Consider the following 27,373-nt stretch of genomic DNA (forward strand, 5'->3'; position numbering starts at 1 on the left):
AAGACTGGGGTCTCTTTCTCTAACCGTCTTTGAAGATAGTGTTGATCCGAGTGAAGGAGAAGCACTGACACCAGAGTAGTTCCTCAGTCCTGGACCTGATATGGAAGCATTGCTAGAAACCGAGATACACTTCAGAACCTTTCAAAGCAAAACCAAAGAATTATTCCCTAGCTCAAATGCCCAATCCAGTAGGATGAGCACAGCTAGTACTCAGTTAGTGATCCCCAAATCCCACTTCCCACCATGAGGAGCCAGACTCCTTGGAGAAGTGACCAGTCCCATGTCGGGGACAGGAATGTACAGGACGAGCTTGGGTTGGCTGTCAGAGCAGACTGCAAGGGAATGGGAAAAGGCCACGAGGCTGTGTCCAGGGGCCCAGTGGCCGACCAGAGCCTGGCGCGTCAGTGACAATGCCGTGACCATGTATCGAGCCATCAGGTGTATTTAAAAATCCTGAATTGAGAATATTTCATTTGAATAAAAGTCATTTATTTTTACTAATTTTCTCCTGATGTTATCTTGCTATTAATGCAAATCGCACTATTAAATTTCAGGGGGAAATTCATAACATTTCATCCCAGGCAGTATGTAGCAGAAAGAAAACAAACTTTAACAGTAACAATCCAGAAGTTATGACCATTCTTTACTAGGTAGTTGGACTCTCATAGTGTAACCCTGTATATTCTGTAGCGGTCTTCTAGCTTCTTTGGGGCTTGATGTCTTTTACCTATAAGCTTTTGTACTAAATTATTTCTTTCTTTCTTTTTTGTTTTTCTGGTACTGGGGATCAAACTCAGGACCTTGTGCTTGCGAGGCAGGTGATGGAATCACTGAGCTAAATCCCCAGCCCGTACTAAATTATTTCTGACATCACTTCTAGTCTTCAATGTATATGATTACCAATATTTTAGTAAAATTCAAGTAATACTTATTTAGAAGTTGTTATAGATAAGCAGTTGTTATAGTGTTCTATAATAGTAAAGGTTGAATTTATTAACACAGCTGTTAAATATATCAACTTTTTAAAACAGAAAAAAACCCCTGAATTTAGTTTGCTGCATTTAAAATCGTATCGGTGGAAACTTCATTGATCACATTTGTTGGGCCTAGAGGACACATTGTTGCTGTGTTGTTGTCGCTGCTGTAGTGCAGTGCTGGGGGCTGAGCCCAAGGCCTTTGCGCCAAGCTGCATGCCAAGGCCTCTTTTACTTTTTGTTATTCTAAGCCAGGGCCTCACTAAGCCATTAGGAGCCCAGGGTGGGCTTGCGCCTGTGGTCTTCCTGCCTGCTTCAGCCTCCTGCGGCACTGGGATTGCAGACATGTGCCACCACACAGTACCAGCAAATAGAGGAAGAGGAGCAAGCAGTGAGGCACTTTCCTGTACATCTGAATGTCAGTCAAATAGCGGACAAGGAGGAGTTTCTCTGTGTAGAGCACGTTGGCTAAACAAACATAAAGGAGTGGTGTGATCTGCTGTTGCCACTTGCAAGTCCCAGTGGGGCACAGGTGTCACCAGCAGCTGCACAGCGCACACAAGGGAGTGAGCAGACGTCAGGCGCGGGTGGTGGAGCACATGGCCCGTGAGGACCTCCCCCAAGGCTCGAACTGAAATCGGACTGTGTCTCCATCTCACCACAAGTTCACAGAACACGCAAGGTCAGAGAAAACGAATTCAGCCAAATGCAGACAGTGTGGAAAACTCTTTAACATGCTGAGCCAGTTCCTCCAGCAGCAAAACTGCAAGGAAAAGACAAAGAAAGGGGGAGGGCGGCCTGCAGGTCAGCTTTACGCGTAACTAACCAGACAGTCCATTGATTTTATCTGGATTTGAATTCTAAGCAAAAAGAGTAAAACAATCCAGAGACAACAAGGTCCTACTGACACACACATATACAAGGATTTTGAGGGCTTACTGTTTTAAAGCGTGGGAACGATTATCATGTGGTAAAAATAGCTCTTATATTTTAGAGATGTATGCTTGTTTATGGGAAATGGTACAGTGCCTGGATTTGGTTTGAAATAATCCAGCAGGAAGCGAGAGGAGTACTGGTCGGGTAGGGTGGGCAGCTACCTGGGGGAGCACTGTGCTGTTCCTGCCGCTCCGTGCACAGTAAAAATGTCCCCAAACAAAAATCGCACAGGTCGCAGCGACAGCTCTTTCCCTCAGGATGACCCCCTTTGCACATTCTTGGGCGGTGGCCGAGCGTGACACCTGTGTCCCACCCCTGGGGGGTGCAGCAGCTGAGAGGCCTCACTCTGCCCCTGCATACTGAGCTCTTTAGGGCAACCCCATAAACACTCAAAAGCACCTTTGCCGACAGCCAGTTCCTGGGCCATTGCTTGGCAGGATGGGGCAGGAGCTGAACTGCCCACGCTGTCAGACAAACGTCCTCCGCCCTGGGCTCGCTCCAAACGCAGACCATCTTCACATTTCTTCCCAAAGCAGAGGGAAGATTCTAGGCTCCTGGCCAGCACCTCTCTCTGTGCAGCACCGGCCACTTCCTGTTTCTTTGCAGAACGGAGTAGAGCAGAAACACCTGGAAAACATTAGGGCACCTTTGAGAGAAATAAAACCAAACCCACGGTGTCCATGCCTCATCAACACTGCAGCCCTGCTCGTGTTACTTTCAGGAATGTGGGAGAATCTGTGGTTACACACCCTGCCCTGCACAACTAGGAGGAAATGGTGCACACCAGTCCCCAAGGCTCTGGGCCTGGAGTCCAGCCGCCTGCCCCAGGACGGAATCCGGGGCTGCGCCTGTCGGCTCTGTGGTTCCTTCTGAGTAGAGACTCAATGGGAAAAATACAATCAAATTAATGACAACTGACTTTAAAAATGAGACCTGGAACAACACAAGCACTTTTCTGAATGAAGAACAACAGACCCAATGGGTCCTCGCTCTCCGAGCCGCACGTCTTGGCTCTGCAGTGCGTCCTGGTCCACCATGCCCATCCTCCATTTGGTGATGGATCTGAACTGAACTGGAATCTCATCCCATCTGCAGTCTTCTGTCTCTCCTGAGAGCCAAGGTCAGGCACAAGAAGCTGCGGTTAGGAAAAGACTGAGTTAAGACCAGGCCGACCTGCTCTCACCTTCCTCTGCTTCTGCTCAGGCCTCCCCTGAAGCAGCTCCTCTAACTCCTCCTTCCCTAACAGAGGAGGAAACTGAGGCTCAGAGGGTCGGCCCAGCCAGGCTGGGACTCCAATGCCTCCCCGGGACTGCGGAGCTGGGCCTGTAATCGCCAGGACCAGCCTTTGGAGCCGTCTCGGAGGAAGGACTCCTGGAGGCGAAAGCCAGCAGAGCTCTGAGGGCAGACGCCAGGCAGTGGGACATGGGAGGGGACACAGCCACGCGCCCCTCGGCCACAGGCAGCGCCGCTCCGCTCTGCCTGGGACAGCACGGAGGACGCAGGCACCGGCTGCCTGGCTGTTGGCCCGGGTGAGCTCTGACGCCTCGGCATGCTGCGGTGATCTCCCATTTGGTAAGTGGCCTGGGATCGCGCGTGAGCACGGGACAGGCAGGCTGCTGAGTGACTCCGCCTGGGCGCTACACTGGTCACGAACACAGGCTCGGGCGTCTGTTCTGAGACAGCAGCTGTGCCTGGGCTCTCCCTGTGGGTGACCATGGACATCGGGCTTGGCCAAGCGTGAGGCCCCTTCCTCCCTCCGACCTCTGGATGCAGGAGGGCTGGCAGCCCAGCTCCGGTCCGCGCCGTCTGCACTCAGGCTCAAGGTGGCCTCGTCACCGAAGACGGCGACTCCCAAGGTCCTCTCAGCCTCCCTGTCCTCCAGGCCCAGACTCACAGCCATCCCGACAGCTGCACCGGGGATCAAACAGGCCCAGGATGCTTCCCAGTGGAAGGTGTCCAGAAGGCAACTCTTGCTTTCTACCCCTCGGGTGCCACACGCCTGTAATCCCAGCACTTCGGAGGCTGAGGCAGGAGGATTGCAAGTTCAAGGCCAGCCTGGACTGTGTGAGCAAGACTGTCTCAAAAAAGAGACAAGACCGTCCACCCTGGCAGCTCAAGTCCAAAGCCCACTAGTCACCCTTAACTGTTCTCTTCCTCCCAGATAGAATTTAAATGCAAATGCTATCTGCTTTGACCTTCAACATTTCTTCTTCCTGTGACCTCTTTTTGCCACCTTCACTTGCAGCCTTTGTGTGTGTGGGTCGAGTCTCACAAGCTGTGTTTTTATCCACTGCATACTACAGAGCGAATGTTGGTGGCCCCAGGCGCCCCCGGTCACAGGTTGAAACATCACCCACACGGTGACTGATGGTGGTGGTGGGTGGCCGTTGGCGGGCGACTGCGCCATGGAGTGGCAGCCTCGATGAGGGCGCTATAGCAGACGGGAGCAGGCCTGGGAGTCCTCTGTGCTCACACCAGCAGGACGCGCCCTGTGAACTTGGGCTTGAGGGTTCAGGGAGTTCCCTCGAGCCCCAAGGACAGCTCAGACCTGGTGCTACTGTCCCACTTGGGGGACGCTGGCCACTCCCGCCCTTCAGCTGTCACCCCTGTGGGCGGCTTTCAAATGTGCTCCTTGAGCCTCAGCCATTCTCCAGACCCTAATCTCATATCCCCAGCTCTCCAGGAAAGCCTTTCGTCCCAAGGCGCTTTCTGCTGAGTCAAACACTGGCCCTCATCTCTTCCGAATCATCTGTCTCCTCACTGTGCCATCCTCCACCCTCTCCTCCAGCCCCCACTCCTGGAGGAGCCCTGGGCTTGGGCCAGCTGTGTCTTCAAATCCATCCTCTCCCCTGGGCCGTAGCTGCGGTGGGGCCTCCCCAAGTGGGCTTCAAAGAATGCCATCTTCGAGAGGCCATGGGTGCAGGAGGTGTTCATGGCCACTGGAGCTCGAAGAGAGTGAAGCGGTTAGGGTTGGTCACATCCCAGAGTCTTCAGTGGCTCAAACCCTCTGAGCCCTCCCAGGAGAAGGAGCTCTGGCTCAGTCAACCTGGTCACAGGCTTGGATGTGCGCTGACACGCTGCTCTGTGAGCTGGACTTCAATTTCCTTGTCCACCTCTGTTTCCCAAAATCCGGCTGCCGGTCCTGATGTCACACATGCAGAAAAGGTCAGCAGGGTGGAATGCGGTTCAGGTGTAATGCCCAGCAGGGCATCTGGCAGATGCTCGCAACTGGTCTCTGGGCCCTGTGGGTGGTTCTGTCCTCTAAAGGTGGAGTCACCTGGGCCCTCCAGCTTGGCCAGGCTCCTGTCAGGGTCCAGGTGACCCCGTTCTCTTCCTCTGTCGGCCCAGGGACGGCAGTGCTTCCTGACATTGCTAATCGGTGGGGGCTCGTATCTGCGCTGGCCCCTCAGCTCTGTTCACACTGTCCACAGTCCCTTCTGAGTGTGGCTGCTGTCCCTGCCGGGTCCCGAAAGACCCAGCACTGTGGGCTCCTCACCTGATGGGGCCAGCAGTGCCTGCTCTGGGAGTCGAGGACACCAGCGACAGCACAGGGGTGACGCCCAGCGCCTGGCCAGCAGTGCTCACTGAGGGACACAGCCCCGGTCCATGGCAGGGTGGACAGAAAGAAACCGTGCTGAGCACCGGCCCGAGAAGACAAAGCTGCCAAGGGGACACAGCCCCAGGCTGCAGCCGAGGCATGGGGTTGGCTGGCCTCCCCGCAGTGTGGCCCTTGCACCCCAAGGAGGAAATCTTTTCACTCAGATCCATCCATGATTCAAGGGACTGAGGTCTGGGGGAAAGGGAGGTCACGTGACGCAGGTTTCCAGCATGTTTCCCCACAGGCATAAGTTGGGGGCACATGAGAAGAACGTGAATGGAAATGATACATCGGAGTGCATTTGGGGAAACTGCACATCGGTGGATGCCTATAGTCCAGCACTCAGGAGGCCGAGGCAGGAGGATCATGGAGAGTTTGAGGCCAGCCTATACTACAGAGTGTATAGTCAGAGCACAATTTCTTTCATTTTTCCAGTCTCTCTGTAAGTGTATTCAATGAAAAGTCTTCCCCTGTCTGTTGAAATTCAGGGAGTTTTCCTGACCATCTTAGACCCAGTGGAGCACAGTGTAATTCAGAGACAGAGCAAGGCAGTGCCTCCTCCAACACTCCAGACTTAATTGCAGGCCAGGCTTCTCTCGAAGGGGCCCTGGTACCTGAGCCACCAGGACCAGGACCACCAAGGGCAGAGGCGCCAGCTGTGGAACTCCCAGCCCACACCCTGGAGCCACAGGGATCTCAGGTGAGAAACCTCTCCTGGCCCCCATGCCTGCACCCTGTGTCCCAGGGACGAGACTGGGAGGATGGCTCCAGTGCCGGGTGACACACAGCAGAGCAGCAGGATTGAGGAGAGGACAGGAACTCGGCAGGAGGAACCACAGCCCCTCCTTCCCAGGCAGGACCCCAGCGAACAGGGCACGGCCCCCGGGCCAGCTCGAGGGGGGCAGGAAGGAGATGTTGTCCGCTGAGCCACCAAATCAAGCGCCTCTGTGCCCCTGGGCCACCCTGGAGGACTCTGCAGGCCACACAGCCTGGCTCTGGAACTGATTTTGAATGCCAAGAGCTGCAGACCTGGTGACACTCCAGATCTAAGCAAATCTGTGTTGACTGGGCGGGAGCTGCTCCCAGACACCTGGCTGGAGCCACTGGAGGACCAGCTGGGAAGGGAGCCCTTGGCCAAGGACGCTGAGGACTGTCGCTGGACGTAAGACAAGAAAGGTAGTTACAGTCCTTCCATGCCCCCAGCCCTCCAGCCCCACCCTGGACTCTTGCCGAAAGCCCCAAAGACGTCCATGCCTTGGTCTACTCACCTTGGGAGTGGGTGACCCACGGGAGAGGGCCTCCAGGTGGCATGAGGTGAAGGCTCTTGAGGGGAAGCAGCCCTGCCTTCCCTTTTCCGTGTCAGTGCAGTGGAGTTCAGCTTGACCCCAGGATGGACAAGGACAACTTGGCTCAGTGTCCCCAGGTTACTTCATGGCTGGTCTTGAGGCCGCTCTGACAGGAGGCGCAGCTCTGCTGTCAGCATGGCCCCTTCCCCTCCCTCCTCGCCCACACCAATCCTGATCCTGCAGCCTCTGCGCCCCAACGCTGCAGAGATGAGGGAGGGCTCCCCCAGCCCCAGGAAGCCGGGGTTAACACAACCAATCCTCTGAAGGTTCCCCAGGTTCACCCCTGCCATCAAACAGCCTGTGTAAACCAAACCACTGCTGCGATGTCAGGGATGCCCACACCCGCCCCAGGGGTGTCAGCCCTAACCACAGCCTTGAACTAAGCAGTAGGATTGAATTTGGACCAATCAGTAGGCTTGGACCAGAAGGCTTGCGTTTAGACCAGTTTGGACCAATCAGCAGGCTGAAATTCGGACCAATCACATGCCTGCACTACTACATAAGCAGCGCTCTGTTGAATCTCCCGGCGTTCAGGAGGCTGGCTCTGGTGCGGGGAGTTCTGCGCTGCAGCCTGAGCCGTGTGTAAATAAAGGTTCCTTCTGGTGCCCTGGGAATGTTCTCAGGAGTACTTCTCAGGTGGTGTGTACTCAAAGGTCCTTTGAGTCTGCCAGCAGTCAGCCGGCGGTGCTCACAGGCGGCATTAACTGGCTGGCCTCCATGGAGGCGTCTGGGTCCAGGGCTGTAACGCCAAGGGCTGAGGCCTTTGGTGTCAGCCCAGAGCCACTAGCAGGACTACATTTTGCCTATGCGCGATTTCTTCTTGAAAGAAGCGAAACAACCATCAGCTGATTGGCAACCCCAGACTGTCCAGAGGGAGGGCCGCGTCGTCACGGTGACCTGGCAGAAGAGAGACGGTGTCAGAGTCACAGGAGCTGTGGCAGTGGAAGCAGAGTGGGCGATGAGAAAGGTCACAAACCAAAACTTTGGGCAGCCTCTAGGAGCTGGGGAGGCAAGGAGAGATGGGGTCACGCAGTGTAGTCTAGGCTGGTCTCGAACTCTAGCGATTCTCCTGTCTCAGCCTCCCAAGTACTGGGACTAGAGTGCCACCACGCCTGGCTCAAATTTATTACCTTTTTTTTTTTTTTTTTTTTTTATGGTACTAGGGGCTGGACGCAGGGACTTCACACTGAGCTACATCCCAGGTGTCGCGTTAAGTTGCCCACGTGGGACCCAAACTTGTGATCCTCCTGCCGCAACAGCACGTACTGGACGCACGAGCCACACGCTCCTACAGGGCCTCTGCGACCTGTTGATTCACCACTCTCCCCTTTTCCTGGCAGCGCACTGATGAAACCACTCAAGCGCAGAAACTTGCCCGAGTGCCTGGGTCCCAACAACAGCACCTTGATAAACTCTCAGCAATACCTACTTCTAACAGAATCTTAGCTTTTACCCTGAAGACGTTGCACGCTCTGCCCTCAGCATAACCAGGAATGCAGGATGCGGAGAGCCAGTGACTGTCTTTCCAAACCCGTTTACAGACGGCCAAGGCTGTGATGTGAGCGCCCTCTGCTGCTGAGAAACTTAAGAAAGCGCATACAGTAGCGGGGTCCTCATTATTTGGGGGGGGGGTTCGTTTTTTGTTGAGACAGGGTCTTGCTAACTAGTGTAGGCTGGCCTGGAACTCATACCGATCTTCCTGCCTCAGCCTCCCAAGTGCTGGAATTACAGGCGTGCACTACCACACCTGGCCTAATAGTTACCATGCACTGATTCGAAACCTGACTTGCTCCAGAGCCCCTTCCAGTGGATGGAACTTAGGTGACATATTCAGTGTCGCTAATTAAAAGGCTAAAACCCTAAAAGTTTCCCCAATTTCTCCTTTAATCTTTAAATAATTATTAGTTCTTCCCTTTAATCTTTAAATAATTGGTCCAATATTTGTGCACATCCTCCCTGTCAACTAGGAAGTTCTATCTTCTACATAAGAATTTTTAAGTCATAATTTATTTTATATGTAACTGAATTTTTAAGTAGTAGTTGACTTTTTAAATGTTGTTCTTACATTTATGAACTGGAATACAAGATTTCAATTCAGCCTACACTGACTGTCAGGAGCCATTCTAAGCAATTTTGGGGAAAAATCATTTCACAATTAAATTATGATTAGGGCTGTCTGGGGCCTCAATGGTCCCGTGAGGCTGTGACGTTCAAGGGCAAGCTTGCACCAGCTGAAGACACCCTGGATCTGTAAGAACTGAGTAGTAATAGAGAGAAAGGTCTCACCTGGGGACGGACAGATTCCTTATCAGCTTAACTCACCCCACCTACTGCTATAAGAGCTTTGTTCATCTTACCGTCCTCATCAGCATGAGCTCCTCATCATCCTAGGATCTCTACTGCCCTCCAAGGCATCTGATGCTCCCTGTGAACCCAGTAAATAGTGGCCAGCTTGGGTGTCTTTGTCTTTGCCCCCTTGGAGGCCCTAACCTCCAGGCCCCCACCCATTTTGGAACCATGCAGGTCTCTGTTGTCTCTTCTTCTTCAGCCCTCACCACCCCTTTCTAGGCAGTTGGAAGACTGATTGGCCTCTGCTGACCACTTTCTTTATGTCAGCTTCTAGACCCTGGGGACGCTGTTGATTTTTTGTTTTTTGTTTTGTTTTCTAGTGCTGGGGATCAGGCTCAAGGCCTTGCACATGCTGGGCTACTCGTGGCTTGCCCTTGGGGATACAGTGTTTTTTTAAATTATCATAATATATTAGAAAACCTGTATAATTAGAAAGCATGAATTCATTTAGTACATCAGAAAATAACAATAATAATAATTATCACAACTATATATGAAACCTTATGCCCTTTAATTTAATTTGGTACTGAAAGCATCTTTTCGTGTTTTGTTTTTGGTACCGGGGATTGAACTCGGGACCTTGTGCTTTCGAGGAAGCCGCCGGAACCACTGAGCTAAATCCCTGGCTCCTGAAAGCATCTTTTCAATAAAACCTTGTTGTTCCCACAGAAAATTTAATCTTTTGGAGATGACCTGTGTAAACATATCACAATGACATATTTAGGACTTAATGCTTTGATGACAGCCAATGTAAACATACTACAATAACGCATTTAAGTAATATTCATTGATGTAAGTCTCTATGCCTATAAATGCAAACCTTTTAAAACAAACTTGAAACCAACAAGCAAACATGCATATTTTCTTGATAAATCACTTTGCACACCTTCTCGGGGGATACAATTTTTTTAAAAATTATCTCAATGTGGAGCAGATAATATAAAAGCATAACACAATGTTAAGTGTTATAATGGAAGTCTTTATGGAGGAAAATCAGCAAAAAGGAGTTCTACTTGGGAATCAGCATAGTTGACTTTGAACCGCAGAACATGAGCATGGTAAGAGTCCATCTGTGCTCCCTTAGTAAGGCCTACCCAATACACAAAGATAAATGGTACAGAGCTCATTTCCTAAGAGTGCATGGCCTAGAGAGGAAGCAGATACATAAACAAATTATTTATCCCTCCACTTTAGTCTAAAACCAGAAAAAATGTGTTAACTTGGACTAGAAATAGAAACATCAATAGACCCAGAAACCTATTGCACGACGAACTTAACACCTGGTGTGAAGCACTATAATAGAGCCAATGCTGTGTGAAACAGTCACATACAGATGGCCCCACTCAGCTGGGTGTGGTGACACACATCTGTAATCCCAGCACTCTGGGAGGCTGAGGCAGGAAGGTCACAAGTTTGAGGCCAACTTGGGCAACTTAGCAACTTAGAAAGACCCAGTCTCCAAATAAAAAATAAAAAGGGCTGGCAATATAACTCAGTGAGAAGGCCTCAGGTTCAGTCCCCGTACTAAAGAAGAAAAAAAAAGACAATTCTTATGGCACCAGAAAGGGTGGAAAATAAGATAAAATAATAAGATAAAAGAGCAACTTGGCAGGAAGGGGTGAAAGCAGAGAGGGAAGCCTGAACTAACGCCATAGATTCCTAGAGAAAGCAACAGTGGAAGGGGACAGTGGAAAGACATTTGTGACGTCTGTCTCGGCCATATGGAGGCCTAGGAATCCTACGATCCTGCTGCTGGGTTTCATCTAAAACACTGACCCACACTCTCCGGCCTGCGGGCTGCTCTCTCCCGCTCCTGATGAGCTGCACTGTGGGGAAGGGCACTGACAGCATCAGGGAGGAAATGGGAGGAGGCTCGGGAGGGGGCAGGGAAGGCAGCTGAAACAAGGGGTGCCCATGGGCCAGTGCAGGCGCCCCTGCGCAGGGAGCCGGGGTCCTGGCTTAGGGAGGAGGATTAAAAACAAAACCAAAGTCTCCCCTAAGAATTTGAGTGACCAACCACCTGTCACGCAGGTTTCCACGTGAGTCTGCACTTAGGTTGACGTTCTCACAACTGCCCCCTCTCCACCCACTCTGCCTCCCACACACGTTATGTGAAATGGACCTGAGTCTGGAAGGCTTAAGGGAGCAGTTCAAGAAGCCCTCCCTGGGAAAAATTCTGGATGTTTTCCAATGATGCTGTGACAAATCACCAATACTGTAATGACTTAAAACAACACAAAATCAACTCTCATGGCTCTGTGGGCTGGAAATCCAACATGGAGCTCACTGGGCTGAGATGAGCATATCGAAGACTCCATTCCTACCCAGAGGCTCTAAGCAGAAAGCCACCACCTCTGTTGGCTCACAGCCCCTTCCTCCATGTTCCAAGCTGGCAGCTTCACACCTCAGACCTCCTTCTTTAGTCATATCACCTTCTCTAATTAACTGGAAAACAGTCTCCATTCTTAAGGACTTATCTATATAGGTATGTTGGATGCAGCAGACAATCAGATAAGGTTCCCATCTCAAGATCCTCAACATTAATTATATCTGCAAAGTGCCTTTGCCATATAAGGTAGCATATTCATAGGTTCCAGGCATTAGAACAATATCAATTAGAACAATACCTTTGGTGGACCATTATTCTGCCTACCACATGGACCCTAAAACCATGCCTCAAAATATTTTTGAACTGGGCTGGGGATTTAGCTCAGTGGTTCCGCTGCCTGCCTCGCAAGCACAAGGTCCCAAGTTCAATCCCCGGTACCAAAAAAAAAAAAAAAAAATTGAACTTACAATTAATTAAATAAAAAATAAACTTACAATTACATGAAATATGAACTTGCAATTTAAAAAAGAAAGGAAGACCTGAGGATGTAGGTAGGTTAGTAGCAGAGCTCTTGCCTAGCATGCATAAGGTCCTGGGTTCAATTCCAAAATAAAATAAAGAAAATAAAAAACAAAGAAGCCCACCCAAGGAAAAAGCCACTATGAGCAAAGGTCAATCAAAAACAAAAAGCAATATATCTAGACTGGCAAAGATTGCAGATGTTGGAATTATTGGCTTAAAAATGAAAGAAAATTTAAGCTATTTAAATAAATGAAATACAAAATTAACAAAATGGACAAGGAACATGATTAACAAAAATATGCAAACATGTCAAAACATTTATACACACAACTTTAAGAAATGAAAAATATCACAAACAAAATGAAAAACTATGCTAGGGTGAATAGCAAACTAGATGTAGTTAAAGAGAGAATTGGTGAAGTAAAATATATATTTCAAGAAGTTATGCAAAATGGAGATCAAATGTATGAACAATATAAAAAATTAGTGGACATGGAAGGCAGAGTTAGATAAGTTTACGATGTTCATTTCCTGTCTCCTACATTATAAGCAACAAGATTGCCAAGTATTCTGCCACCATGCTGCTCTTCAGGCCTTTGCTTGGGGTCTAAAAACTCAAAATACAATGACAAAACAATGATTTTTTTTTTTACTCATAATTTTGTAGATCAAGAATGTGGATCTCGGGCTGGGGATTTAGTTCAGTGGTTCCGCCACCTGTCTCGCAAGCCAAGGACTTGAGTTCGATCCCCGGTACCAAAAAAAAAACACAAAACATTGAAGATAAAGAATGTGGATCACCTAGCACCTGGGAGGTTGGTGCAGGAGGATTACAAGTTCAAGGCCAGCCTGGGCTACATAGTTCAGGCCAGCCATCAAGTACATGGAGAAACCCTATCTCAAAACAAACAACAAAGAATGTGGATGAAGCTTGGCCAGGTAGTTCTTTGGTCTTCATGGCATTTTCTGGGGTATTTCATGACACTGTAGTCAGGAATCAGCTAGGGCTGAAGCATCCAAGATGGTTTCACTCATGTCTGGGGCCTTGGTGGGGTGGCTTGAAGCCTGGAAACTTTCTGTCTCTCTCCACAGGGTTTTCTTAGCAGAGCCCGCCTGGGCGCTCTTTCACAGAGGATCAGTCCCACGGGAGAGTGTCCAAGAGCAAAGGAGGAAGCCACAGATATTTTAAGACCGGCTTGGAATTACACAGCAGCACTTCTACTATATTCTATCACACGTCACAGGGCCAGAGCAGATCCAAGGGAAAGGAAACAGAACCGTATAAATTACTCAGGCTATTGATGGAATTTTGTAAGCTGGTTTCTAAATTTATGCAGAGGTGTAAAGGTCAAAATTAGACAAGACATTCTTGAAGTAAAAAAAGGAGCCAAGTGCTTGCCTATCAAATATCAAGCTTTATTATAAAGCTATAATAGCTGGGCATGGGGGTACATGCCTGTAATCTCAGCACTCAGGAGGCTGAAGCAGGAAGATTGCCATGAGTTTGAGACCAGCCTGGACTACAGTGAGTTCAAGGCCAGCCTGAACTACATAGCAAGACCCTGTCTCAAAAAACAAAACAAAATGAAAAGTTATCATAATTATACAGGTAATTTAATATGGGTAATACAACGGAAATTCAGACACAGACTCATATTTGTAAGCTAGATCTATGACAGAGGGGTGCTACAGACCCTCAGGATAAGAATGGAGCAACTTTTTATCTTTCTGGCAAAGCTGGGCAGTGGTGGCACTTTAATAGTCAGGCCTGGGGGAGGCATTGGTCACACCCAAGCTGGGCCCTTGGAAGAGAATAAGGTAGCTCTTCACACCCCAGTCATTCTTGAGAAAGTGGGTTATGATATGTTGGGTGTCTGTCCACCTCCTACATCCTGGCTTCCCGTCTCGCCGTGCGAGTCCTCCTCTCATGTGCCTTTGCCCTGATGCCACCCACCATGTGGTGACCCAGCCAGGGGGGCTCCCCAGAGGCTGACCTGATAGGAATGCCTGGTCTTGGGCTTTCAGCTTCCAAAACGGAGACCTAAATAAACGTCTGTTCTTTATAAAATACCTAGCCTCGAATATTGTTTTACCAATGGGAAACTGACTGATACAATGACCTATATTTATGTTTTTGCATATTCTTTCATACTTCTCAAATAGTTTTTAATGAATAAAAACACTTAGCTGACCAAGTGGGCAGGGAAGAGTGTAGGGTGTACAGGTTACTAGAGCAGCTAGGAATGTGAGTTTTTGAGGGTTTCTGAAACTTCTTTTGCTTTGCCATATTTTTTTCTTCCTGAAGAATCCTAATTTTTCACACAAGGCCTAGGTAAATATGTGTCTGAGCTTGTGCTGGGTCTGTTTGAAAAAGCCTGTACAGGGAACATGAGGGTTTTCTAATAATTATAGCTGTTTGGTGACAATCGTTGTGATGCCTGTATCAGATTATCTCAGATTCACATAAAAGATCGAAGTGGGAAAATGTCAAAACTGGGACACTGCCACAAGAAAAATACGTCAGTCTTCCCTCTAGGAATGAATTTTGATTATACAGATGTTCTCAGTTCTAATCTTTTCTGTTCTTTCTCCAGAAATTGTTGAACTGTTTGCCAAATTAAAATTCTATCCCACAGATTTTAACAAACACCAGGAAGCCTGGTTTATTTCAACAATTTGAGGTCTCTAGACTTGGAGTTACTTTGTTTAACAGATGAAAAGTGGGATGAAATATGCAACACTGGTGAAAAAGATCCACAGGCCTTTTGAAGTACTACTGGGGATTTTCCAACACAGCCGGACAGCCTAGCTCTAGTCTAGGATCATGCCTTTTGTTGACAGATCTATTAGATTTATTTGTAAGCAAGAAAACCATGAAAATGTATTTAAACTTAAAGAAAAAAATGCAGTATCAATATGAATTGAGATATAACTACTTCTATGGAAGTAGCCCTGGAGCAGTAGGTTCAAAACTGTGGATTCAACAAGGTGATACTTCTAACTCCTGCCCGGAGGCACCTGCCACCAGCCCTGGGACAGTTTGAGTGTGCTGGTGTGTGTAAATAGAGACACCGTGATAAAAGCTGAGTAATCTGAGGGTGAGGTGTGTGTGTGTGTGTGTGTGTGTGTGTGTGTGTGTATTGAGATACAGAGAGTAGTTCAAAGATGTGTCCATTAATATATTTAACATACATATAAATGTTGATTGATAAATACTGGAAACTAGTATACCAACGGTAATTTGGGGCAAGCTATTTTGCACAACTCAAAGAGGAGGACACTCCAAGATTTTTTAATGCACACAGAAACAATGAGCATCTGTAGAAATGTCACCTGGAGTTGTTTTGTTGCTATACTTTTGTAGTATAACTTAATTTCTAAAGGGCCAGGTCAAAGTTCTTTAGTAAAATTAGGTAATCGGCTTAACCTGTGTTTTATAACCCAACTGGCCCCCCCCCAAAAAAATAGACAAGAGGAGGATCAAGAAATTGTAGATGTTATAATTCACAATGAGGAGAAAGTTTTAAAATGTATACTTATGAGTAACTTCTAATACATTAAGCTGTTTGCTTTTAAATACAAATAATTGAAAGAGCATGAAGTAAAAGCTATGTAATTTGTACAAATATCTTCCAAACTAATTGAGGTGTTTTAAAAAATGTGTTCATAGTATCCTTTTTTTCTTTTTGTTAGTGTATATTTGCAGTAAACAATAGTGATATTCATTTTGGAAAATTGGTACATGCACATAACATATGGTGGTCATTTTAATGCCTGTAATCCTGTTCCTTACCTCCCCCCTCAATCCCTTTCCCCATCTCCAATAGTCTTCCTTTTTGTTTTATATCATATCTCCTCTAGTTTATTTTATTCATTTATTTATTTATATGTTAGGTTTTCACATAGGAGAAACCTATGTGATATTTAACTTTCTGTCTCTGACTTATTTCAGTTAGTATTATGGTTTCAAGTTCCATCTATTTTCTTGCAAATATGATTTCATTCTTTTTCATGCCTGAATAATATTTTGTTGAGTATATTTACCACATTTTCTTTTGTTTGTTGGTGGGCATCTAAATTGTTTGGCTACTATGAATTGCACTGCTGTAAACATGAACGTGTTATTATAGCATGGCATCTTTAATTCTTTCAGGGATATACCCAGGAGAGATATAACTGGGTCAAATGGAATTTCTAGTTTTGTTTTTTGAGGAATCTCCATACTGATTTCTATAGTGATTGCATTAGTCACATTACCACCAAAAATATAGAAGTATTCCTTTTCCCTCACACCCTTGCCAGCATTCTTTTTTTTTTTTGTATTCTTGATGTTAGCCATTTGGACTAAGGTAAGATGAAATCTCAGTGTTGTTTTGACTTGCATTTCCCTAATGACTAAAGATGTTGAACATTTTTTCATATACTTATAAGCTGTTTTTACTTTGTCTTTTGAGAAGTATCTTATTTGCCCATTTTTAAAAAAATTGGATCATTTGTTTCTGAGGGGTTAACTTAGAGGGGCAGTATGGGGATTGTTGAACTCAGGGCCTTTGCACTGAGCCTGTCCCCAGCGTTTTTTTACATTTTGTTTTGAGGTAGGATCTCTAATTTGCCTATGCTGAGCTCAAACTTCTGATCCTTCAGGGTTTATAAATTCTAGATTTTAGGAGATAGATCTTTTTTTTTTCTTGGTACTGGGGATCGAACTTGGGTCCTTGTGCTTGCAAGGCAGATGGCAGAACCACTGAGCTACATTCCCGACCCTTAAATTCTTGATTTTAGTCCTGTGTTAGAAGACCACCTGGCAAAAATTTTCCCCATTCTGTAGGTTGTCTTTTCACTCTGTTGATTATTTCCTTTGTTGTGCAGAAGCTTTTTAATTCGATGTAACCCCATTTGTTGATTCTTGATAATATTTCGTGTGCTTTTGGAGTTCTATTCGGGAAATCTTTGCCTGTGTCTATGGCTTCACGTGTTATCTTCCAACAGTTTGGATGTTTCTAGTTTTTGTTTTGTTTTGTTTTGTTTTTTGGTACCAGGGATTGAACTCGGGACCTTCCACTTGCAAGGCAGGCGGCAGCACCACTGAGCTAAATCCCCGCCCCTGAATGTTTCTGTTTTTGTATCTGTCTTTTTTTTTGGTACCGGAGTTCGAACTTGGGTCCTTGAGCTTGCGCAGCAGGTGGCGAAACCTCTGAGCTAAATCCCCGGCTTGTATCTGTCTTTTGATCCATTTTGATTTCATTTTAGTACAGGATGAGGGATAAGAGTCTACTTTCAATCTTTTGAACGTGGACAACCAGTTTTCTCACATCATTTGTTAAAGACGCTATCTTTTCTCCAACTTATGTTCTTGAGCCCTTTGACAAAAGTCAGGTGGCCACAGGTATATTTTTATGTCTTATGTTCTCTTCTGTTGATCTAGTCTTAGTCACTTGCTTGTCACTGGGACAAAATACCTGACATCCACAACTAAATGGAGGAGACTTATTTTGGCTCATGTTTCAGTCTATAGCTGGCTGGTTCCAAGGCAGGATGGCATTGTAAAGGGTCATAGTGGCAGGAAGTAGAGAGTAAAAGGAGAAGCAGGGAAGGAGATAAACGGGTTCAGGCCACACCTCTAGTGACCCTTCGCCTCCATCCAGACTCCTCTTATCAATAGCAAGCCAGTTTTGGTGCCTCCATAATCCAGTCGCCTTCCAAACGAAGGGCGCCTGGATTCTTCCTTTGGGCGCCATTTTAGATCTAATCCACAACAGGCTACATGTCTATTTTTTTGCCAGTGCCATGGTTTTGTTGTTGTTGTTGTTACTGTAGCTTTGCAGTACAACGTGAAAACTGGTATTCTGGTGCACTTCACTTTGCTCTTCTTGCTCAGGATTTCTTTGGGTATTCTGGGTCTCTTCTTCTGAGTCTCTATTACTTTTAGGTTTTTGTTTTTTGTTTTTTTTCTGGTTCTGAAAATTTTTGTTGGTATTTTAATAGGGATTGCATTAAATTTATAGATTGGCTTTTGTAATATGGTCATTTAAACAATATTAAAATATTAATTCTACCAATCCAACAATAAGGGATGTCTTTCCATTTTCTAATGTCCTCTTCAGTTTCTTTCTTCAAATTCTGTAATTTTTGTTATACAAGTCTTCCACCTCTTTGGTTAGGTTTTTTCCTAGGTGGTTTTTTTTGAAGCTATTGTGAATGGAATTGTTTTCCTTCCCACTTGGTTCATTATTGATTTTTGTGTGTTGATTTTGTGCTGAATTTGTTTATCAGATCTGTAAGTCTCCTGGTGGAATTTTTGGGATCTTCTATGTAAAGAACTGTATCTGCAAATAGGAATAATATGACTTCTATTAGTATCTCTTCTATTTCTTTCTCTGGTCTGACTGCTCTCACAGTTTCAAGTACTATATTAACTGAGGGTGACACCCTTGTCTCATTCATATTTTAGAGGAAATGCTTTACATTTTCCCCCATTTGGTATGATGTGGGATGTGGGTTTGTCATATATGGCTTCTATCAGTTTGAGGGAAAGTCCTTCTATACTTATTTTCATCACTTTTTATCATGAAGTGTTGTTGGACTTTGTCAAAGGCTTTTTCTGCTTCTATTGAGATGGTCATGTGATTTTTTTATCCTTGATTTTATTTATGTGGTATATCACATTGATTTATGTGTGTTGAACCATCTTTGCATCCCTAGAACGAAGCCAACTTGGTCATAGTGTATGATGTTTTTAGAGTTGTGAATTCTGTTTGCAAGTCTCTTATTTAGGATTTTTGGATTTTTGTATCTGGGTTCATCAAGGATATTGGCCTGCAGTTTTCTTTTTCTTTTCTCTTTTTTAAGTCTTTCTGATTTTGGTATCAGAATTAATGAGTCTGGAAGCATCCCTTCTAATTACATGGAAAGTTTGAAAATATTAGTATTAGTTTTTCTCTAAAGTTCTAGCAAAATTCAGTAGTAAATCTACCAAGTTCTAGGCCTTCCTTGGTACAGTTTTTTATTACTACATCAATTTCATTGCTTGTTATTGGTCTGTTCAGGAGTTTTATATCTTCTTGTTTCAATTTTGGTAAGTCATATATATAGGAATTTATTAATTTCTTCCTGATTCTCCAGTTTATTGGAATATAAACTTTCAAAATAGTTTCTAATAATCCTCTGGATATCAGTGGTGCCTATTGTAATTTCAATTTTTTCATTTTTAATTTTCTTAGGCCGACTCTCTTTCTTTTGTTAAGTTTGGCTAAGGATTTATCAATCTTACTTTTCCTTCCAAAGAAGCAACTCTTTGATAACATTGATACTTTGTATTTTTGCCTCTATTACATTAATTTCCACTCTGATCTTTATAATTTCTTTCCTTCTACTAGTTTTGAGTTTGGATTTTTCTTGTTTTTTAGAACCTTGAGATGCATCATTAGGTTATTTGGGATAGTTCTGTTTTTCTAATGTAGGCAGTCGTAGCCATAAACTTCCTATTAGAACTGCTTTCATTGTGTCCCACAGATTCTGATATGTAGTATTTCCATTGTCATTCAATTCCTAGAATTGAATGTTTTCCCTGATTTCTGTAACCCAGTGATCAATGAAGAGTGTACTATTCAATCTCTATGTGTTTAGTTTCTGTGTTTTCTTTTGCTGGTGATTTCTAGTTTAATTCCATTGTGATCTGATAGGATGCATATTATTTCAGTTATTTTGTATTTATTGAGGCATGCTTTATGGCCTAAAATATGGTCTCTACTTTGTAAAAAGTTCTGTGGCCTGCTGAAAAAATGTATATTTTGCTGTTGTTGGATGAAACATCCTGTAGATATCTGTTAATTCCATTTGTTCTAAAGTGCAAATTTAACTGATATTTCTTTGTTGATTTTCTTGTCTGGTTGACCAATTTGTGAGTGGAGTATTGAAGTCCTTGTCTGTGATTGCTTTAGCTTCTATCTGTACTTTTATGTCAAGCAGTTTATTTTATGAGGTTGGGTGTGCTGATGTTTGGTGTATATATAGTTACAATTGTTCTCTCCTCTTGGTCAGTTGTTCCCCTGCCAATTTGTTGTGACCTTCTTTATTTCTTCTGACTAGTTTTGGTTTGAAGTTAACTTTGTTAGAAATTAGATTAGCTACTCCTGCTTGCTTTGGAATTACAGCTCTCATCTATTAATTTTGTTTGTGTGTATTTTGTTTGTGGATGAGGTGTGTCTCTTGTAGACAACATATAATTGGGTCTTACTTTTTGATGATTGGCTATTCTATGTCTTATGGTTAAGACCATTTGCACTTAGTGTTATTTAAAGGTATCTATTGATTCCTGTCATTACATTGTTTTTCTAGTGCTGAATTCCTTTCTGTTTTCCATTTGCTAAACTACTCTCCAATTGAGGTTTACTGCTTTGCTTCATCTTATGGATGTTCTCCTCCCATCTCTGTTTAGGATTCTCTTAAGTATTTTTTGAAGTACTGGTTTAGGAGCTATGAATTTCTTTATCTTTTTTTGTGGAAAGTCTTTATTTCTTCTTTAATTTTGAAGGATAGCTTTGCAGGATATGGTAATTTAGGGTGGCAATTATTTTCTTTTAGGGCTTGAAAAGCTTCACTCTAAGTCCTTCTAACCTTTTTTTTTTTTTTTGGTACTGGGGATCAAACTTGGGACCTTGCACTTTCGAGGCATGAGCCGGAACCACTGAGGTAAATCCCTGGCAGTCCTTCTAACCTTTAAGGTTGGGTTGAAAAAAGGAAAACTGCATCATAGTGATTACACAATCGCCACCTTAGGGCCGGGGATTTAGCTCCATGGTTCTGTCGCCTGCCTCGAAAGCACAAGGACCCAAGTTCGATCCCCAGTACCAAAAACAAACAAACAATCCCCACCTTAGTGCTAACTATATAATTCTCTAAATGAAGTACAGGGTCTCTTTTCAAAGTCCTAAATGAAATGATAAAGTAATATATGATTAATGACATATAATATAAAAGGATATATATGATATTTAATAAGATTTTTTAAAATTAAGGTTTCTAAACCTTTAATAATATAATTTTGATATATAATATGGTAAAATAATATATTATATAGCCTATTCAAATTAGTAAGAAAATACTTTAAAATTTTCAATATAGATGTGTAATTTGCCAGAAGGTAAGGATGCTTGCAAGATTGAGAAAACCCAAAAAGCTTGTTTGTTTTTTGCAGTACTAGAGGTTGAACTCAGGTCCTTTTGCATGAGCTCCATCTCCATCCCTTACAATTAAAAAAAACCTTTTTTTTAAGACAGTGTCTCACTAAATTGCTAAGTTGCCCAGACTAGCCTCAAACTCAATCTTCCTGCCTCAGCCTCAGTGCTGGGACAACAGGCACGCACCACTATCCCTTCCTCCAAAAGCTAGCTTAAAAGGAATTCCAACAAGTTAAAATGTGACTACTTTTTGGTTCAAACAAGGAAATAAAAAATTATATTAATTATAAAAAGATTATAAAAAGCCATGAGCCCATAATAACATGCAAAAGAAAATAAGAATTTAGTACTTTTTCAAATACCTAGTACTTCATGAAAGTAAATTTTACTCAGGAAGGGAGAGAAGGAAAGAATACTGTTGAAGTTTAATTGTAGAGTAGAAAGGACAAGAGAATCTTAATGGCATGAGAAAGATCAACTCTCTTCCCATAAACTATAAATAGGCTCCTTCCACTTCCTGCACCCCCTTGCTTCCCCCACCCACCTGACACTCATCCACTAAACTGTCATCAGACATTCTGAAGGGTGGCGGGCCTCCCACTTGACCCTGGAGTTTGAGACTAAAACAATTTACATCCTGAAACAACGTAGATTTTACCTTTTAAAAAGACTTTAACTTATAGAAGTAATTTTTTTTTGGCTTACATTTATTGGATATTAATTATTAATTATTGGATAGTGGTCTGACTATTGATTTGGAGGTTGTTTGCCTTACTAAAAATGCTGGATGAAGGTCAAGGGCTCAAATGCTGTCTTCATTAATTTATGCCTAGAAGGTGGGAAGAATTGTCACTCCAAATGAAAATAACCCTACTCCCACTAAGTCTATTTGCTCTGACCTTTCCCGGGGAATAAGATGACTTTTTATTTTGTTTTCTTTGTGGAACTAGGGATTGAACCCAGGGCCTTCACCCTGAGCTTTAAAAAAAATTTTTTTTTAATCCCCAGAAACCCCCACCCTCTTAAAAATTTTTTTGAGACAGGGTTGCTAAGTTGCTCACAAACTGATGATCTTTCTGCCTCAGTCTCCCAGAGTGCTGGGATTATAGGGCCACCATGCCTGGCTAGGAGACATTTTTTTTTCTTTTTTGGGTACCAGGGATCGAACTCAGGACCTTTCGATTTTGAGGCAGGCGCCAGAAACACTGAGCTAAATCCCCAGCCCAGGAGACAATTTTTAATAAAACAACTTTTATTTATTTATTTTTTTGGTACCGGGGATCAAACTCAGGTCCTTGAACTTCCGCAACAGGCGGCGAAAGCACTGAGCTAAATCCCTGGCCCAAAAAAACAATTTTTGAAAGAAAAAATTTCGGGAGCTTTTAAAAACCTTTTCTCTTTTCAAAGTTAAACATGTACATGATTTAAAGTGTTAAATCTAGAATTCTAGATTTCCCATTTTCCAAGGCAACTTCCAACCGATTCTTTGGTATTTATTCCACATTCATGTATTTGTATTTATTTCTTGACTTTTTAGTCATTATGTGCTGATTTCTCCATGTGGAAGATGAAGACCTTTCTTTTTTACCTCCGCCACACATACACTTTCAGTCCTTTAAGTCTCCTGAAAGAGTCATCCCAGAACTTGCCCATTCTGTCTCCTCAGTGGGATCACTGATGGGATGGGTCAATGTGACATGCAGGACACTCAGAAGGGCCAGGTCTCTACAGCTACTGCACAACAGGGAGAGAAGTGCTGTTCACATCCAGTGTAAATGTGTCCTTTAGTCTGCACCTTTATGATTAGAATAAAAATGAATGCACTAACATCAAGGATGCGTATGAAACACCTGAGGCTGTGTTAATCTCCTCTAGCAAATATACCACATCTGGCATGGCAGCGGCAATCAGGCCTACTAACAGACTGAGCTTACAGTAATCTACTGTCAGTTTTCAGGGGCCATATGTTTTTTTGCAAGGCCAAATGGTGAGTTAAACCAGGGTATGATGGGAATCTCAAGCTGTTTCCTTTATATCCATAAGGATGTCACTAGTATCTTGTCCTTCTCTCCTGAGATAGTATTATCTGATTTCCTGTGTGTTAGGAACTGAATGTCTACATCCTCCCCAAATTCACAAGTTGAAGTCCTAACACGGTCTGTGACGGGATTTGGAGGTGACGTCTCTGGGCTGTAATTAGGTTTAAATGATCTTTGTCCATTTGCTGCTACAACAATAACAGACTGGATGGCTTATGAATTGCAGAAATGTATTTCTCATGGTTAATGATGCTGAGAAGCCCATGATCAAGGCACCGTCAGATTCTTTGAGGGCCTGCTTCCTGGTTCAGAGATGGCCAGCTCATCTGCCACCTTATAAAGGCTTGCATCCTTGTATGGGTAGGGGCAAAAGCACTCTCTGGGAACAACTTTATAAGGATAACTAAATCCATTCCAAATCACCTCTCAAGGATCCTACCTACAAATAACATCACTGTAGGGATTAGGTTTCAACATATGAAATTTAGAGGGACACTTTCAGTCTATGGCAGGTGAGCTCATAAAGATGGGGCTTGCATAACAGAATTATTGTCCTTATTTAAAAAAAAAACTATTAGAGTTCACTTTTCACACACATACACTGAGAAAAGACTATGCAGACACAATGAGAAGGTACGCAGGTGCCCTCTGAATGCCAAAGAGCCCTCACTAGAGACTGAATCTGCCAACACCTTAAGCATTGTCACCTGGTCCTCTTGCTTTGTGTTCCTATTATCCACAGTGCTATCAGTGAGCCATGGCTAAACTTTTCTGTGATGCTCTTATCTTTGCAAAAGTGCATCCCTTATGGCCTTGGTAAGTGATGTGTCCTTTGTACCTTCCCTCACATGACTGCAACCTTCTGGCTGTGTGTAATACACCAATCCTAGTTTACCCACTTCCTGAGCCTTTTGGTTCCTTCTTGGCCCACCAGCCTGCCCTAGCACTTCCACTACGTTTCATTCCATTAAAGTCACTGCTTTTTCCATGCTTCTAGGAGCCATTCCAGTGAGCTTGTCAGCTATTGGGGGTCCTTGCCAGGATGTTAAGTCTTGTACTTCAGAAGAATGCTCTCAATGCAATATAATTTTCCCTATCCAGTTTTGTGTTCTCTTCACCCTTGAAGAAGTATCCACTGATCCAGTCCCATGGACTCCCCAAGCTCCTGTTGGCACATGCTGGTTAGGTCTTGAATCTTCTTTGGGGAGTAGTCCCGTACACATATCACTGGGCATATCACTTTCCCAATTAGGTTGTGCTATAACTTAATTGTAAATACAGGCACTGGTGGGCAGAAGGGGAGAAGGGAGGTGCTGGGTGAAGGGAAAACATAGTCTCGTATGTAGGAATTTCTGGCAGATGTCCTCTAGTCTGACAAAATGATACCTCTAGTAGGGAAGAGTAAGCCACACTGTGGGAACCAAAGGAGCCTGAAGAATCAAAATTTTCTAGAGTTCCACACATATGACCTCTCTGTCTGTTGGCTTTGGCACAACAGACTGATTTGGGCACTTCTAAATTCAGCCACTAAAAATTCTGGTCTTGGTGGTCTGCTTTCTTCCTTGCAGATGAGAACTTCTTGGTGTGTAACCTTCAAAGAAGTGTTGTGGCTTCCACATTTGACTATTACTTACTTATGAACTTCCAAGTGTTACTTTCTCTATCCAATGGCGTTCAGTTCTGTTACTTATAGCTCCAACTTCCACTATACATCTCGAGTGCCTGATATGCTTTACACATCTGTTAGTACATTCACTTCCACCTGGTACATTATCCTACCTGGACCATCACCTTGTGCTAGGAGCTGGCTAGGATACACTTACCACCAACCAGGTAGTCCATAATTCAGCTCCCCTACCTGATTGTAGTGCCTGTTTTCCCAACCAATCCTGGTACCAATTCTTGTAGGTAGGCTTCTTGGGGAGGACAAGATGTGAAAGGGAGAGGAAGCAGGACTAGGAAGAGGTCAAATTCCAGTACAGATCCAAGTTTGGGACAGCTTGGCCAAAAGCTCTGGAGTGAAGACCGCCCATCAGAGGTGAGGGAGGAGGGGGACAGCAAATGGACAGCTGAGCCTTTACATCCTGGCCTTGCTTTCTCTCCTACTGTAGGTTTCCTTGGGAACGGTACAACCTTCCGCACGGGTACTGTTCACAGCTGAAGCCAACTTTGCTGGAGCTGACCACTGGAAGTACTCCCTGTACCTTGGGAGTTCAACTTCTTGACAAGAGATCTTGGGCAACGTATTTCCTTACCTACCACAAAGGACAGATAGGTATCTAGCACATTCTCTTTTTAAGGAGCCAAGAGTACTGACTCCATTTGTCACCTTCTGGGAAAGTTTTGTTAAGCCTGGTTAGGGGGGAGCACAGCAGCAGAGAATGCTATGGTATTTGTCCTCTATCCATTCTATTGTGCCTTGATATCATGACTCCCGATTTTTAGTTGGTGTTTTAGTCACTTTTTAATTGCTGAGACAAATACCCAACAACCACAACATAGAGAGCTTTATTTTGACTCACATTTCAGTCCATAGTCAGCTGGGTCCAAGGCAGTACAGCACGGCATAGGGATGGCAGCCAGGAAGCAGAAAGGGAAGGGAGCATACCGGTGGAAGATTCCCCCCCAACCCCCAGAGACCCACGTCTTCCAACCCGACCCTGCCTCCTATTAGCAAGATAAAAGCCCTCTAATCACTTTTCAAAAGCTTGCCTCTGATCTCAGCACATGAACCTCTGAGGGGACAGATGTAAGATATAAGCTGTAACAGTTGACAAACGGCCAGCCAGAATAAAGTTAACTAACCTTGACTGATACTGTTTTATACAGGAAGAACGATGAGTACAATGAGATCTCAAGGAAATGGAAAACTATTCCATCCTGATAGTTTGAAAGTAGCAAAGATTCTGTTTGTACTAGGATCTTTTCTTGGTACCGAGGATCGAACTCAGGAACTTGCACTTTCGAGGAGGCAGGCACTGGAACCACTGAGCTAAATCCCCGACCTGTTAGTACTAGGAAAGGAGACGCCAATCTATGGTACAAGAAGGCAAACTAGGAAGCACAAGCCTGTATTTTCTCATTCTCTCCTTTGTCCCTGAGGTTATCTGCTGGCTCAATTTGGTCCTTGGTCTCCTTGGGTATCTGTTTGACGTGAAATAGGGACCTCAATCTTAATATGTCTAAGAATAATGATAGCTCCTACCAAACTCAGATCCCCACGATACCTGGCTTTAACAAAGGCCACAATCTAGTCGATGAGATTCAAAACAAGAACCACTGGTCCCTTTGTCTTTTCCTTACATACCACACAGCCCGTCAGTCCGGGGAACCTGTCCTGTCCTACGAGGTCTCAACATTTCGGCCGCTCACGCCACGCCTCAGCGACGGAAGCAGGTCCCAGCAGCCCTCCCGCGCTACAGCCTGCGGGTCCCACAGCCCAAGCCGCGGGAGGCGCAGCCTGAACCGGTGCCCCCGGCCCGGATCCCCCGCCCAGGCCCGCCACTTCCCCCACGCGCGTCCAGCTGATCCTGGCACGGGAGCCCCCTGCCTCCGGCGCCGGCTGTTCCCTCGTTCCCTCCCAGGCCACCCACCCGTCTCCTTCGGTCCGCTCAAAGTCGGCTCGGGTCTCTGCAGCTCAGGCGCCGAGCATCCGCCTCGTGGGCCTCTCCTGCGGATCCCTGCCGGCCCTTCCGTCGAATCCTGGCCCTGAGCGGTGACTGCACTTCACTCACGAGGCATCCCGGCACCGCAGCCCGGAGCCCGCCCTGGGAGGCCCAGGCCAGCTCGAGCTGCACGGCGAGACCCTGCCCCCTCGAACAAAATCAAGCCAAAGCCTAGAACGCGGCACAGGTCGCCCCTGAAGGACACAGCGGACGCGGGCCGAGGGCAAGTGAGGGCAGGCGACGCGCTGGCCAGGGCGGCGGTGGAAAGTTCGTGGGGCCTGGCCTGGGAACCTTCAGTCGCCCCGGCAGCGCCGTCCTCACGCACGACCCGCGCCAGCTGCGATGCAGAAGGGCCCAGGCGCGCGAGCGAGGGCGGCCATTTTCTGAGCCTCGTCTCCTCAGCAACCGCGCTCGGGCGCGTGCGCAAAGCAAAGGC

The 27,373-nt window shown here is 45.3% G+C and overlaps 1 long non-coding RNA gene across 3 annotated transcripts; it reads right to left on the reverse strand.

The window, feature by feature from the left end:
* Window positions 1-339: 339 nt before the first annotated feature.
* LOC147827565 (uncharacterized) lies at window positions 340-7,993 on the reverse strand. Of its 3 annotated transcripts, XR_015451895.1 has the most exons (4): window positions 6,777-7,965; window positions 2,886-3,045; window positions 2,310-2,537; window positions 352-1,737 (listed from the first exon to the last, which is right to left on the reverse strand). It is a non-coding gene; the product is annotated as an uncharacterized LOC147827565 (long non-coding RNA). The 3 variants fall into 3 exon arrangements; XR_015451894.1 differs by having other exon boundaries at window positions 340-2,537; window positions 6,777-7,993; XR_015451896.1 differs by lacking the exon at window positions 2,886-3,045 and having other exon boundaries at window positions 354-1,737; window positions 6,777-7,868.
* Window positions 7,994-27,373: the final 19,380 nt, after the last annotated feature.

The sequence above is a fragment of the Heterocephalus glaber genome, unplaced genomic scaffold (assembly GCF_053883595.1).
Source record: "Heterocephalus glaber isolate CG9 unplaced genomic scaffold, H.glaber_assembly_v1.0 deba00001442, whole genome shotgun sequence".
In the NCBI taxonomy this organism is placed as follows: domain Eukaryota; kingdom Metazoa; phylum Chordata; class Mammalia; order Rodentia; family Bathyergidae; genus Heterocephalus; species Heterocephalus glaber.